At 45.2% G+C, this 14,014-nt stretch overlaps 1 protein-coding gene across 10 annotated transcripts in view; it reads right to left on the bottom strand.

Moving 5' to 3' along the window:
- Positions 1–14,014, bottom strand: part of LOC128703657 (protein tramtrack, beta isoform) — a gene marked incomplete at its 5' end in the record, with an annotated part of 506,533 nt that overhangs the window by 273,493 nt on the left and 219,026 nt on the right.

Raw genomic sequence — 14,014 nt, 5'->3', positions numbered from 1 at the left:
TAAGCAAACACTATAACATATTTATTAGAAAACGTTTCGGTCCTGGGACCTTGATCACTTCTAACATACAGAGGTAGAAAGACATTATATATATAGGCGGAGAGTGAGATGTGACGCACGTGACCTGAGGAATGTCATAAGAACATAAGAATGGAGGAACACTGTAGAAGGCCTACTGGCCCATGCGAGGCAGGTCCTTATCAAAACAACCTCTGCCTATGATGAGGACCAGTAGACGATGAAATCATGTGACTCCTGTGTTGTTGGGTTGGTGCTGCTTAAGTATCATGTATGCCAATGTTTTTGAAATTTTGTAGTTTCCAGTGTTGCGTTCTATAGTGTCGGTGACGGTGATTAGTGAGGCTTCTAGGCACCGTCGGCGTCTGAGGTCTGGTTCGGTGAGAACGAGTTGTGCCTCGTTCCAGTTCATCAAATGCCCCGTGGAGTCTCTGTGGAGGACACAGGCGTACCTTACATCGTCTCTGTTAGAGGCATTTCGATGCTCATTCAGGCGGACTGCAAGATCTCTGCCTGTCTCGCCTACATATTTCTTGGGACAGAACCCACAGGGGATAGTGTAGACGCCTGCTGTAGAAGTTAGAGGTGTGGGGCTGCGTTTAGTAGTGAGGTCTTTGATAGAGGATGTGTTTATGGTGGAAACGTTGATGTTACTCATAGCAAGTGCCCGGCGAGTATTCGTGGCAACATCGCCACATGGGAGTACTATGAACTGTTTAGGGGGCTGTTCCATGGGCGGTTTGTTGAGGATAGCTTGTGCCTTGAGTCTGCAATCTCGGATGAAGAAAGATGGGAACTGAAGACGTGTAAAGGCTTGTGTTATGTAAGTGCATTCTTCTTCTAGAAAACAAGGGCTGGAGATGCGAAGAGCTCTCAAGAAGAAGCCAATGAGGACTCCTCTCTTAGTGCGGGTATCTTGGTGTGAATAAAAGTGTATAAGATCGTCCTTGTTGGTAGGTTTTCTATACACTTTGAAGAGAAGTTTGTCACTGTCGGGAGATCTGCACAGTAGAACGTCGAGGAAAGGAAGTTTGCCATCATTTTCGAGTTCAAGTGTAAACTTTATTGATGGTTCAACTGCATTGATCTTGTTGAGAAGGGCCTGGATATTGAGACGTCTTGGATAGAAAACCAGTATATCATCAACGTATCTTAGCCAGGTAACGGTGTTGGGAATGAGGGTGCTGAATTTCTCTGTCTCCAAGTTTTCCATGAAGAGGTTGGCAAGCACAGCACTGAGCGGGCTGCCCATTGCCATCCCAAAGCATTGTTTGTAACAGTTGTCCTGATACTTGAAGAAGTGTGTTAATTTCAACTTCTTCAAGTATCAGGACAACTGTTACAAACAATGCTTTGGGATGGCAATGGGCAGCCCGCTCAGTGCTGTGCTTGCCAACCTCTTCATGGAAAACTTGGAGACAGAGAAATTCAGCACCCTTATTCCCAACACCGTTACCTGGCTAAGATACGTTGATGATATACTGGTTTTCTATCCAAGACGTCTCAATATCCAGGCCCTTCTCAACAAGATCAATGCAGTTGAACCATCAATAAAGTTTACACTTGAACTCGAAAATGATGGCAAACTTCCTTTCCTCGACGTTCTACTGTGCAGATCTCCCGACAGTGACAAACTTCTCTTCAAAGTGTATAGAAAACCTACCAACAAGGACGATCTTATACACTTTTATTCACACCAAGATACCCGCACTAAGAGAGGAGTCCTCATTGGCTTCTTCTTGAGAGCTCTTCGCATCTCCAGCCCTTGTTTTCTAGAAGAAGAATGCACTTACATAACACAAGCCTTTACACGTCTTCAGTTCCCATCTTTCTTCATCCGAGATTGCAGACTCAAGGCACAAGCTATCCTCAACAAACCGCCCATGGAACAGCCCCCTAAACAGTTCATAGTACTCCCATGTGGCGATGTTGCCACGAATACTCGCCGGGCACTTGCTATGAGTAACATCAACGTTTCCACCATAAACACATCCTCTATCAAAGACCTCACTACTAAACGCAGCCCCACACCTCTAACTTCTACAGCAGGCGTCTACACTATCCCCTGTGGGTTCTGTCCCAAGAAATATGTAGGCGAGACAGGCAGAGATCTTGCAGTCCGCCTGAATGAGCATCGAAATGCCTCTAACAGAGACGATGTAAGGTACGCCTGTGTCCTCCACAGAGACTCCACGGGGCATTTGATGAACTGGAACGAGGCACAACTCGTTCTCACCGAACCAGACCTCAGACGCCGACGGTGCCTAGAAGCCTCACTAATCACCGTCACCGACACTATAGAACGCAACACTGGAAACTACAAAATTTCAAAAACATTGGCATACATGATACTTAAGCAGCACCAACCCAACAACACAGGAGTCACATGATTTCATCGTCTACTGGTCCTCATCATAGGCAGAGGTTGTTTTGATAAGGACCTGCCTCGCATGGGCCAGTAGGCCTTCTACAGTGTTCCTCCATTCTTATGTTCTTATGACATTCCTCAGGTCACGTGCGTCACATCTCACTCTCCGCCTATATATATAATGTCTTTCTACCTCTGTATGTTAGAAGTGATCAAGGTCCCAGGACCGAAACGTTTTCTAATAAATATGTTATAGTGTTTGCTTACGTGTCTTTCTAAACCACCTCCAGTGGAGTCGCAATAATTTTCAAAACCTGTTGATGTGATAGAGAAGCAATGAGAGGAGGCTCAGTTCTGAGTTCAGTTTTCCAGTCAATCATGGGATGATAGTTCTTTGCTTGTCACATTAGTATCGACAGAAGAGCTATCTCTGGTATCATTTGAATTATCATCAGAATCAGAAACTTCTGCAGCTGGCGGTTCACTCTGTCTTTCTTCCTCCTGGTTCCTGGCTCTGGCTGCATCCCGCTCCTCTTTTACCGTCACTCTATCCCACATCCTCGTTACTGTCAAGTCAACACAGCCAATTTTCATCTTCCTATCGCGCCTCTGGTCAAGGAGGAACTGTACCTCACGTTCCAGAACTTTCACAACACAATTACAGTACAGGTGGTATCCGTCACACTCCTTTATTTTGCATCCTACATCTTGACAGGAGGCAGCAGGACAGAAGCAACTACATATATCAAACAACTTGTTCATTTATTCCTGAAATTTAGCTTTTTTGGAGACATTTTTGTTCTTATTAAGCTCTATTCCTCTACTGTACAATTTTCTCAGTCTTTCCTCAACAATTTTCTGGCCGAGAATAGGAATAGTCTTTCTGTCTCCAATTAATTTCTGCTGTAATTCAGAACAGTTCTTAGCTGCTATCTTGATAATTACTGAAACATCAGTAAACTTTCCTTCGTCACTTTGGAGGGAAGTTTGTTCACTGGCAGAACATTGTCATGGCCAAACAATGTTCACTGGCAGAACACTGTCATGGCCAAACAATGTTCACTGGCAGAACACTGTCATGGCCAAACAATGTTCACTGGCAGAACATTGTCATGGCCAAACAATGTTCACTGGCAGAACATTGTCATGGCCAAACAATGTTCACTGGCAGAACATTGTCATGGCCAAACAATGTTCACTGGCAGAACATTGTCATGGCCAAACAATGTTCACTGGCAGAACATTGTCATGGCCAAACAATGTCCACTGGCAGAACATTGTCATGGCCAAACAATGTTCACTGGCAGAACATTGTCATGGCCAAACAATGTTCACTGGCAGAACATTGTCATGGCCAAACAATGTTCACTGGCAGAACATTGTCATGGCCAAACAATGTCCACTGGCAGAACATTGTCATGGCCAAACAATGTTCACTGGCAGAACATTGTCATGGCCAAACAATGTTCACTGGCAGAACATTGTCATGGCCAAACAATGTATGTTCTGTGGCTTTCCTCGTTGACATTGTAGTCATCTCAGTAGTAAGTAATATAAGTAATCAGAGTATCTGAACAAAGTTAGTTAATGTTTATAAATACTGCAGAGTACATAGATACAGTACATAAAACACCGCGCTGCGCTACTCACAAATACATATTCCAAAATTTCAATCGCAAATGCTGTAGGCTAAACTTCAACCAATCAATTTCATATTTGGCACTGACTCTAAGATGTACATAAGGAACATTGCCTTAAGACCAAAATTTCAATGCTCCCTAAAAGTCAATGTTTTGTATTTTCCGTCATGAACTATACAAGGTGAGATTTGTTTATACTCACCACAGACTCATTCTCTCATATAAGCCAAAATTTACCTCTCACAGCTTATATGAGTGAGCCGAGCTTAAGAACTGGATTAAGTGAGGGACCCTGGCATCAGTAACATAGGTCTTATGTGATGGACAGTCAAAGGGTTACTTACGGTGAGTGATGTAGCAACTGACAGCCACTCACTTCTGTGGACATCTGACTAAATCTTGCAAGTTTCTTACTTTGAAACAGACAGCCAGAGCTCACTAAACCTGGCTTGTTTAATACAGGTGCCCAGAGCTCACTAAACCTGGCTTGTTTCTTTGAAACTGACAGCCACAGCTCACTAAACCTGACTTGTTTCTTTGATATAGGCGGCCAGAGCTCACTGAATCTTGCTTGTTTCTATGATACAGGTAGACAGAGCTCCTTGAGTCTTTGATACAGTCAGACAGAGCTCCGAGTCTTTCAAAGAGGCAGACAGAGCTCCGAGAGTCTTTCATACAGGCAGACAGAGCTCAAGAGTCTTTGATACAGACAGAGCTCCTAGAGTCTCTGATATAGGCAGACAGAGCTCCGAGTTTCTGATACAGGCAGACAGAGCTTACGGAACTTTGGAATGTTCATGTACCTGTATTGTTGTGCCATCACTTGGTGAGTGTTTGCAAGTGTTCCACCTCTGGTAGGTAAGACAATTTTCCCGAGATAGGAAGAAAACCCACAAGTTTGAGTGACTGACAGTCCTGCACTTGCAACAACAAGCTTTGCTTTATGTAAAATGAGGAGTTTACTAACAGGTAGTGTCCCTTGTGGAAGAGTGAGGATGTTTCTGTTATGTAAATCCCTTTCTACAAGACCATCTTACCAAGTCTTCACATGAATTCATTTCTGTGATGGTAATTAATATGCAATCATCCTCTGCAATCATCCTCTACAATAATCTCTGCAATCATCCTCTACAATAATCTATGCAATCATACTCTACAATAATCTCTGCAATCATCCTCTACAATCACCTCTGCAATCATATCTCCAATCATCCTCAGCAATCATCCTCTACAATCACCTCTGCAATCATCTCTCCAATCATCCTCAGCAATCATCCTCTACAATCACCTCTGCAATCCTCTACAATCTACAATAACCTCTGCAATCATCCTATACAATCATCTCTGCAATCCTCTACAATCATTCTCTACGATCATCCTCTACAATCATCCTCTACGAACATCCTCTACAATCACCTCTGCAATCCTCTGCAATCACCTCTGCAATCCTCTACAATCACCTCTGGAATCATACTCTACAATCATCTGCAATCATTCTCTACAATCATCCTCTACAATCACCTCTGCAATCATCCTCTACAATCATCTCTGCAATCATATTCTACAAACATCTCTACAATCCTCTGCAATCTCTACAATCATCCTCTGCAATCATCTCTACAAACATCTTTGCAATCATTCTCTACAATCATCCTCTGCAATCATCCTCTACAATCATCCTCTGCAATCATCTCTACAATCCTCTACAAACATCTCTACAATCCTCTACAATCTTTGCAATCTCTACAATCATCTCTGCAATCCTCTAAAAAACATCCTCTACAATCATCCCTGCAACCATCTCTACAATCATCCTCTTCAATCGTCTCTGCAATCATCCTCTATAATCATCCCTACAATCATCTCTGCAATCCTCTACAATCATCTGCAATCATCTCTACAATCATCCACTACATTCATCCTCTACAAACATCTCTACAATCTTCTGCAATCCTCTACAATCATCTCTGCAATCATCCTCTACAATCATCTCTGCAATCCTCAACAATCACCTGTACAATCACTCTACACTCCTCTACAATCATCCTCAATCTGTACAATCATCCTCTACAATCTACACTCCTCTGCAATCCTCAACAATCACCTGTACAATCATCCTCTACAATCACTCTACACTCCTCTACAATCATCCTCAACAACCATCTCTACAATCATCCTCTACAATCACTCTACACTCCTCTACAATCATCCTCAACAACCATCTCTACAATCACTCTACACTCCTCTACAATCATCAACAATCACCTGTACAATCATCCTCTACAATCACTCTACACTCCTCTACAATCATCCTCAACAACCATCTCTACAATCATCCTCTACAATCACTCTACACTCCTCTACAATCATCCTCAACAATCATCCTCTACAATCACTCTACACTCCTGCAATCATCCTCAACAATCACCTGTACAATCATCCTCTACAATCACTCTACACTCCTCTACAATCATCCTCAACAATCATCTGTACAATTATCCTCTACAATCACTCTACACTCTACAATCACTCTACACTCCTCTACAATCACTCTACACTCCTCTACAATCATCCTCTACAATCACTCTACACTCCTCTACAATCACTCTACACTCTACAATCACTACACTCCTCTACAATCACTCTACGCTCCTCTACAATCATCCTCTACAATCACTCTACACTCCTCTACAATCACTCTACACTCCTCTACAATCACTCTACACTCCTCTACAATCACTCTACACTCCTCTACAATCACTCTACACTCTACAATCACTCTACACTCCTCTACAATCACTCTACACTCCTCTACAATCATCCTCTACAATCACTCTACACTCCTCTACAATCACTCTACACTCCTCTACAATCATCCTCAACAATCATCTCGACAATCATCCTCTACAATCACTCTACACTCCTGCAATCATCCTCAACAATCACCTGTACAATCATCCTCTACAATCACTCTACACTCCTCTACAATCACTCTACACTCCTCTACAATCACTCTACACTCCTCTACAATCACTACACTCCTCTACAATCACTCTACACTCTACAATCACTACACTCCTCTACAATCACTCTACACTCCTCTACAATCACTCTACAATCATCCGCTACAATCACTCTACACTCCTCTACAATCACTCTACACTCCTCTACAATCACTCTACAATCATCCTCTACAATCACTCTACACTCTACAATCTACACTCTACAATCACTCTACACTCCTCTACAATCACTCTACACTCCTCTACAATCACTCTACAATCATCCTCTACAATCACTCTACACTCTACAATCACTCTACACTCCTCTACAATCACTCTACACTCCTCTACAATCACTCTACAATCATCCTCTACAATCACTCTACACTCCTCTACAATCACTCTACACTCCTCTACAATCACTCTACAATCATCCTCTACAATCACTCTACACTCCTCTACAATCACTCTACACTCCTCTACAATCATCGTCTCAACTCTAGTATCAATATAATAATATTCACAGTCTTCACTCAAGATTAATAAATAAAACCCTAAATCACAACACCTTAGTTTATAATGACCCTCAGCACAGAGATGTTCCCCTCAGCTGCCAGAGTTACCTCAGCTACCAGTTACCTCAGCTGCCAGAGTTACCTCAGCTACCAGTTACCTCAGCTGCCAGAGTTACCTCAGCTACCAGTTACCTCAGCTGCCAGAGTTACCTCAGCTGCCAGAGTTACCTCAGCTACCAGTTACCTCAGCTGCCAGAGTTACCTCAGCTACCAGTTACCTCAGCTGCCAGAGTTACCTCAGCTGCCAGAGTTACCTCAGCTACCAGTTACCTCAGCTGCCAGAGTTACCTCAGCTGCCAGAGTTACCTCAGCTACCAGTTACCTCAGCTGCCAGAGTTACCTCAGTTACCAGTTACCTCAACTGCCAGAGTTAACTCAGCTACCAGTTACCTCAGCTGCCAGAGCTACCTCAGCTGCCAGAGTTACCTGAGCTGCCAGTTACCTCAGCTGCCAGAGTTACCTCAGCTGCCAGAGTTACCTCAGCTACCAGTTACCTCAGCTGCCAGAGTTACCTCAGCTGCCAGAGTTACCTCAGCTACCAGTTACCTCAGCTGCCAGAGTTACCTCAGCTGCCAGTTACCTCAGCTGCCAGTTACCTCAGCTGCCAGAGTTACCTCAGCTGCCAGAGTTACCTCAGCTGACAGAGTTACCTCAGCTACCAGTTACCTCAGCTGCCAGAGTTACCTCAGCTGCCAGAGTTACCTCAGCTACCAGTTACCTCAGCTACCAGTTACCTCAGCTGCCAGAGTTACCTCAGCTGCCAGAGTTACCTCAGCTACCAGTTACCTCAGCTGCCAGAGTTACCTCAGCTGCCAGAGTTACCTCAGCTACCAGTTACCTCAGCTGCCAGAGTTACCTCAGCTACCAGTTACCTCAGCTGTAAGTTACCTCAGCTGCCAGAGTTACCTCAGCTACCAGTTACCTCAGCTACCAAAGTTACCTCAGCTGCCAGTTACCTCAGCTGCCAAAGTTACCTCAGCTGCCAGTTACCTCAGCTGCCAGAGTTACTTCAACTGCCAGTTACCTCAGCTGCCAGAGTTACCTCAGTTGCCAGAGTTACCGCAGCTACCAGTTACCTCAGCTGCCAGAGTTACCTCAGCTGCCAGAGTTACCTAAGCTACCAGAGGTACCTCAGCTGCCAGAGTTACCTCAGCTGCCAGAGTTACCTCAGCTTCCAGAGTTACCTCAGCTTCCAGAGTTACCTCAGCTGCCAGAGTTACCTCAGCTGCCAGAGTTACCTCAGCTGCCAGTTATCCCAGCTACCAAAGTTGCCTCAGCTGCCAGAGTTACCTCAGCTACCCGAGTTACCTCAGCTGGCAGTTACCTCAGCTGGCAGTTACCTCAGTTGTCAGTTACCTCAGCTAAGAGTGTTACCTCAGCTACCAGAGTTACCTCAGCTGCCAGAGTTACCTCAGCTGCCAGAGTTACCTCAGCTACCAGTTACCTCAGCTACCAGTTACCTCAGCTGCCAGAGTTACCTCAGCTACCAGTTACCTCAGCTGCCAGTTACCTCAGCTACCAGGCTTACCTCAGCTACCAGTTACCTCAGCTACCAGTTACCTCAGCTGCCAGAGTTACCTCAGCTGACAGAGTTACCTCAGCTGCCAGTTACCTCAGATGCCAGAGTTACCTCAGCTACCAGTTACCTCAGCTGCCAGTTACCTCAGCTACCAGTTACCTCAGCTGCCAGTTACCTCAGCTACCAGAGCTACCTCAGCTGCCAGTTACCTCAGCTAGCAGATTTACCTCAGCTACCCGAGTTACCTCAGCTGCCAGTTACCTCAGCTACCAGTTACCTCAGTTGCCAGTTACCTCAGCTGCCAGTTACCTCAGTTGCCAGTTACCTCAGCTACCAGTTACCTCAGTTGCCAGTTACCTCAGCTGCCAGAGTTACCTCAGCTGCCAGAGATACCTCAGCTACCAGTTACCTCAGCTGCGAGAGTTACCTCAGCTGCCAGAGTTACCTCAGCTGCCAGGGTTACCTCAGCTACCAGAGTTACCTCAGTTACCTCACCTGCCAGAGTTTCCTCTGCTGCCAGAGTTACCTCAGCTGCCAGAGTTACCTAAGATACCAGAGTTACCTCAGCTGCCAGAGTTGCCTCTGCTGCCAATTACCTCAGCTGCCAGAGTTACCTCAGCTACCAGAGTTACCTCAGCTACCAGAGTTACCTCAGCTGCCAGAGTTACCTCAGCTGCCAGAGTTACCTCAGCTGCCAGAGTTACCTAAGATACCAGAGTTACCTCAGCTGCCAGTTACCTCAGCTGCCAGAGTTATCTCAGCTGCCAGAGTTACCTCAGTTGCCAGTTACCTCAGCTACCAGAGTTACCTCTGCTGCCAGTTACCTCAGCTGCCAGTTACCTCAGCTGCGAGAGTTACCTCAGCTACCAGAGTTACCTCTGCTGCCAGTTACCTCAGCTGCCAGAGTTACCTCAGTGTGATGCAGTTCAGATGGGCTTGTGAGGTCTCTAGGGAGACCTAATTATATGGTCACACCTGCCTTAGCAAATGTCGGGTAGTCACGCCCACGTCTGAGGTCTTTTGTTCTTAACGGCGTCAGACCTCGGCGTCAGGTCGTAACACGTGGTACATACCCCATTGGGGAGGGGGTACTTTGACTACGATATAAGCCCAGGGAACAGCGGAGCAAAGGGGTTGTTGGTGACAGGTCCGGGGAGCGAGAGCTCTGGACAGCCGCGTGTGTAGTGGACCACGCATTGGGAATCTCGGGTCAGCTGGTCGGTGAATTAAGAGTGAGTACTAGTCCGTGTTACTGATAACATCTACCCTTCCCCCTGGTAATAAGTCTCATAGGTCAATTGTTATATTGTGTAAATTTCCATCAGGATATGTTGTATTCTAGCCCTTTTATGTTATTAAGTAAACTATAGCCATAGTTCCCATTTTTATTTTGTACCTTCATATGCTATTCCCTATTCTGTTAAGCACTGGGATATACAGGAGACGTGCTCACTCGCTGGGATACCTCAGGTAGAGTGGGTAGAGGTCTCACATCAGCTACCAGAGTTACCTCTGCTGCCAGTTACCTCAGCTGCCAGAGTTACCTCAGCTACCAGTTACCTCTGCTGCCAGTTCCCTCAGCTGCCAGAGTTACCTCAGCTGCCAGAGTTACCTCAGCTGCCAGGGTTACCTCAGCTACCAGAGTTACCTCAGCTGCCAGAGTTTCCTCTGCTGCCAGAGTTACCTCAGTTGCCAGAGTTACCTAAGATACCAGAGTTACCTCAGCTGGCAGAGTTGCCTCTGCTGCCAATTACCTCAGCTGCCAGAGTTACCTCAGCTGCCAGAGTTACCTCAGCTGCCAGAGTTACCTCAGCTACCAGAGTTACCTCAGCTACCAGAGTTACCTCAGCTGCCAGAGTTAGCTCAGCTGCCAGAGTTACCTAAGATACCAGAGTTACCTCAGCTGCCAGAGTTACCTCAGCTACCAGAGTTATCTCAGCTGCCAGAGTTACCTCAGTTGCCAGTTACCTCAGCTACCAGAGTTACCTCTGCTGCCAGTTACCTCAGCTGCCAGAGTTACCTCAGCTGCCAGTTACCTCTGCTGCCAGTTACCTCAGCTGCCAGCTACCTCAGCTGCGAGAGTTACCTCAGCTACCAGAGTTACCTCTGCTGCCAGTTACCTCAGCTGCCAGAGTTACCTCAGTGTGATGCAGTTCAGATGGGCTTGTGAGGTCTCTAGGGAGACCTAATTATATGGTCACACCTGCCTTAGCAAATGTCGGGTAGTCACGCCCACGTCTGAGGTCTTTTGTTCTTAACGGCGTCAGACCTCGACGTCAGGTCGTAACACGTGGTACATACCCCATTGGGGAGGGGGTACTTTGACTACGATATAAGCCCAGGGAACAGCGGAGCAAAGGGGTTGTTGGTGACAGGTCCGGGAAGCGAGAGCTCTGGACAGCCGCGTGTGTAGTGGACCACGCATTGGGAATCTCGGGTCAGCTGGTCGGTGAATTAAGAGTGAGTACTAGTCCGTGTTACTGATAACATCTACCCTTTCCCCTGGTAATAAGTCTCATATGTCAATTGTTATATTGTGTAAATTTCCATCAGGATATGTTGTATTCTAGCCCTTTTATGTTATTAAGTAAACTACAGCCATAGTTCCCATTTTTATTTTGTACCTTCATATGCTATTCCCTATTCTGTTAAGCACTGGGATATACAGGAGACGTGCTCACTCGCTGGGATACCTCAGGTACAATGGGTAGAGGTCTCACATGGTGGCAGCGGTTTAGCGTTTATCATGTTTATCATTAAACGCGGCTCACGTGCTTTACGACTGGTCGGTTTTTGCTATCAAAACCAAACATTAATTTCTTTGTGTTGCCTATCATTTGTTTTACCGTTAACTGTGACCATAACCTTTAGAATAAAGCAGGACAATCCTACTCTTATGTTTGTCAGGTGGGTGATGACCAAATATAATTTGCGTAGCAAGACGTTAAATAGTGCAATCAGACGATCCAGTAGGATACAGGTGAAGTTCCTCGTGAACAGAATGGCAGAGGCTAACGTCAATGTTAGTGATCTCGCACCAGGCTCAAGTGAAGGGTCTAGCAACATGGTTCCACAGCAAGATTCAGCGATTTATGTTAGTGAGGGTATAAATAATCAAGAAAATGAGATTTCAGTGATAAATAATACTTCAGGGGTACATATGTCAGGGACAAACCATCCCCAGGCCCAAGGCTCACTAACGAATGTAGGTTCCACGGTGACCCCCAGTAGTACCACGAATACTATGGCCCCAGTGGTATCTAATACATCTACCACTGCTGTTAGCCCGGGAGTATCAACTTTACCAACCCGGGATGCTACTAACCCAATACCTCCGTATTTTAATAACCCAGTTAATGCTGACTATAGTATGTATCCTTATCTTAACTCTGTGCTTCATAGTGTTATTGCTCAAGTTATGAGTAACCCTCAATCCCCTATTGTTGTACCTGCTCCCCAAGTCCCTGGGGTAGCTGCCTCTAGGGTTCCCACTTCTGCGCCTGGTTCTACAGTTACTAGTATACCTAACCCCTCAGTAACCATAGCTTCCCCTGCTGTGTCAGGTGTTCACCTGCCCAATGCTGTTCCTGTAAATACTAACCAAACACCCACACGTGTAACTACAGCTGGGGAACCATTCAGTATTTCCCCGAATGGGTCCTTATCTAATATACCGGGACTCCTGACCCAACCCCAACTTCTGAGCCTCCAGCCTTCCCAGGTCAATCCTTCCCTAACCAAGCCACTCAACATCCCAACGAACCCTATGCTTCAGCAAAAGATTTTATCTGGGGCATCAGCTCCAGATAGTAGTGTTGGAACCTCTATGTGTGGGACAGTAATTGTTGATAGGCCATATTTAGAAAATTTGCCGAAATTTCATGTAGAAGATTTGCCGAGGAATCCCATCGAAAGAAATATCAAAGTAGAAGCTTGGATTAAAAATCTTGAGGCCATTTTGTTTAATATATCTGATGAAAAAATTAAAGTTTCACTGGGATTCAGGGCAATTGTAGATAACACAGCATCCATATTTAGTCTCCCACAATTTATTAATGTAAAGGACTGGAGTAATTTCAAGGATGCTATAAGATATAGGTTCCAGATGGCAGTATCAGTTGAAAATATCCATCGATACCTGGAACAATTGCAACTGAAGCAGGGACACACTCTAAGGGACTTCAGTTGTCTGGTATGGTCCAGGGTGGAAGATGTGAACGGAACTTTAAAATATAATGCAGAACAGCTGGAGCTTTATAAAAATCAGGTATTTTGTGAAGGGTTGCCAGTCTGGATGAGAACAAGAGTTGCTATGGTACTAGCGATTAAAACCTTCGAAGAACTAGTTCAATATGCCATGTCTCTCGAGTCCGAATATGGTAGAGACAGAAAGGGAGATAGAATTGTTGCCTCAGAGAGAGTAACACCTGAGTCACCATATGTGGCGACAACCAATAATGAGAAGAAGTATATACCCCCGCACCGCAGGACAGCCGGTGGTGGGCGTAATAAACAGAATGCTCGGAGAACTAATCAATGCTGGGAGTGTGGCGGGATTGGCCATATTAGGGCCAACTGCCCTAATTTTCGTTCCTAACGAAAGAAGAAGGTACAAGGTTAAGAAAGATAGGTCTGATAACCTTGTTACCAAAGATGAAAGACCTATGATTAAAATAAGAGTAAATGGAAAAAAATTGGTAGCTTTCATTGATAGGGGAAGTCAGGTGTCAATAATTAAGTGAGATGTATGTAATAACTGGAGGGGTTGTAAAATAAGCAAAGCTAAGAGAGATATTACTGCTGTAAATGGTAATGATATTAATGTCGAGGGACAAACGGACCTGTACTTTGAACTGGGTGAAAGTTATAAAGTTCACGCTTGTTTAGTAGTG

Source organism: Cherax quadricarinatus, chromosome 76, assembly GCF_038502225.1.
Source record: "Cherax quadricarinatus isolate ZL_2023a chromosome 76, ASM3850222v1, whole genome shotgun sequence".
NCBI classification, from domain to species: Eukaryota; Metazoa; Arthropoda; class Malacostraca; order Decapoda; family Parastacidae; genus Cherax; species Cherax quadricarinatus.
This window is presented reverse-complemented; position numbering and strand designations above follow the sequence as displayed.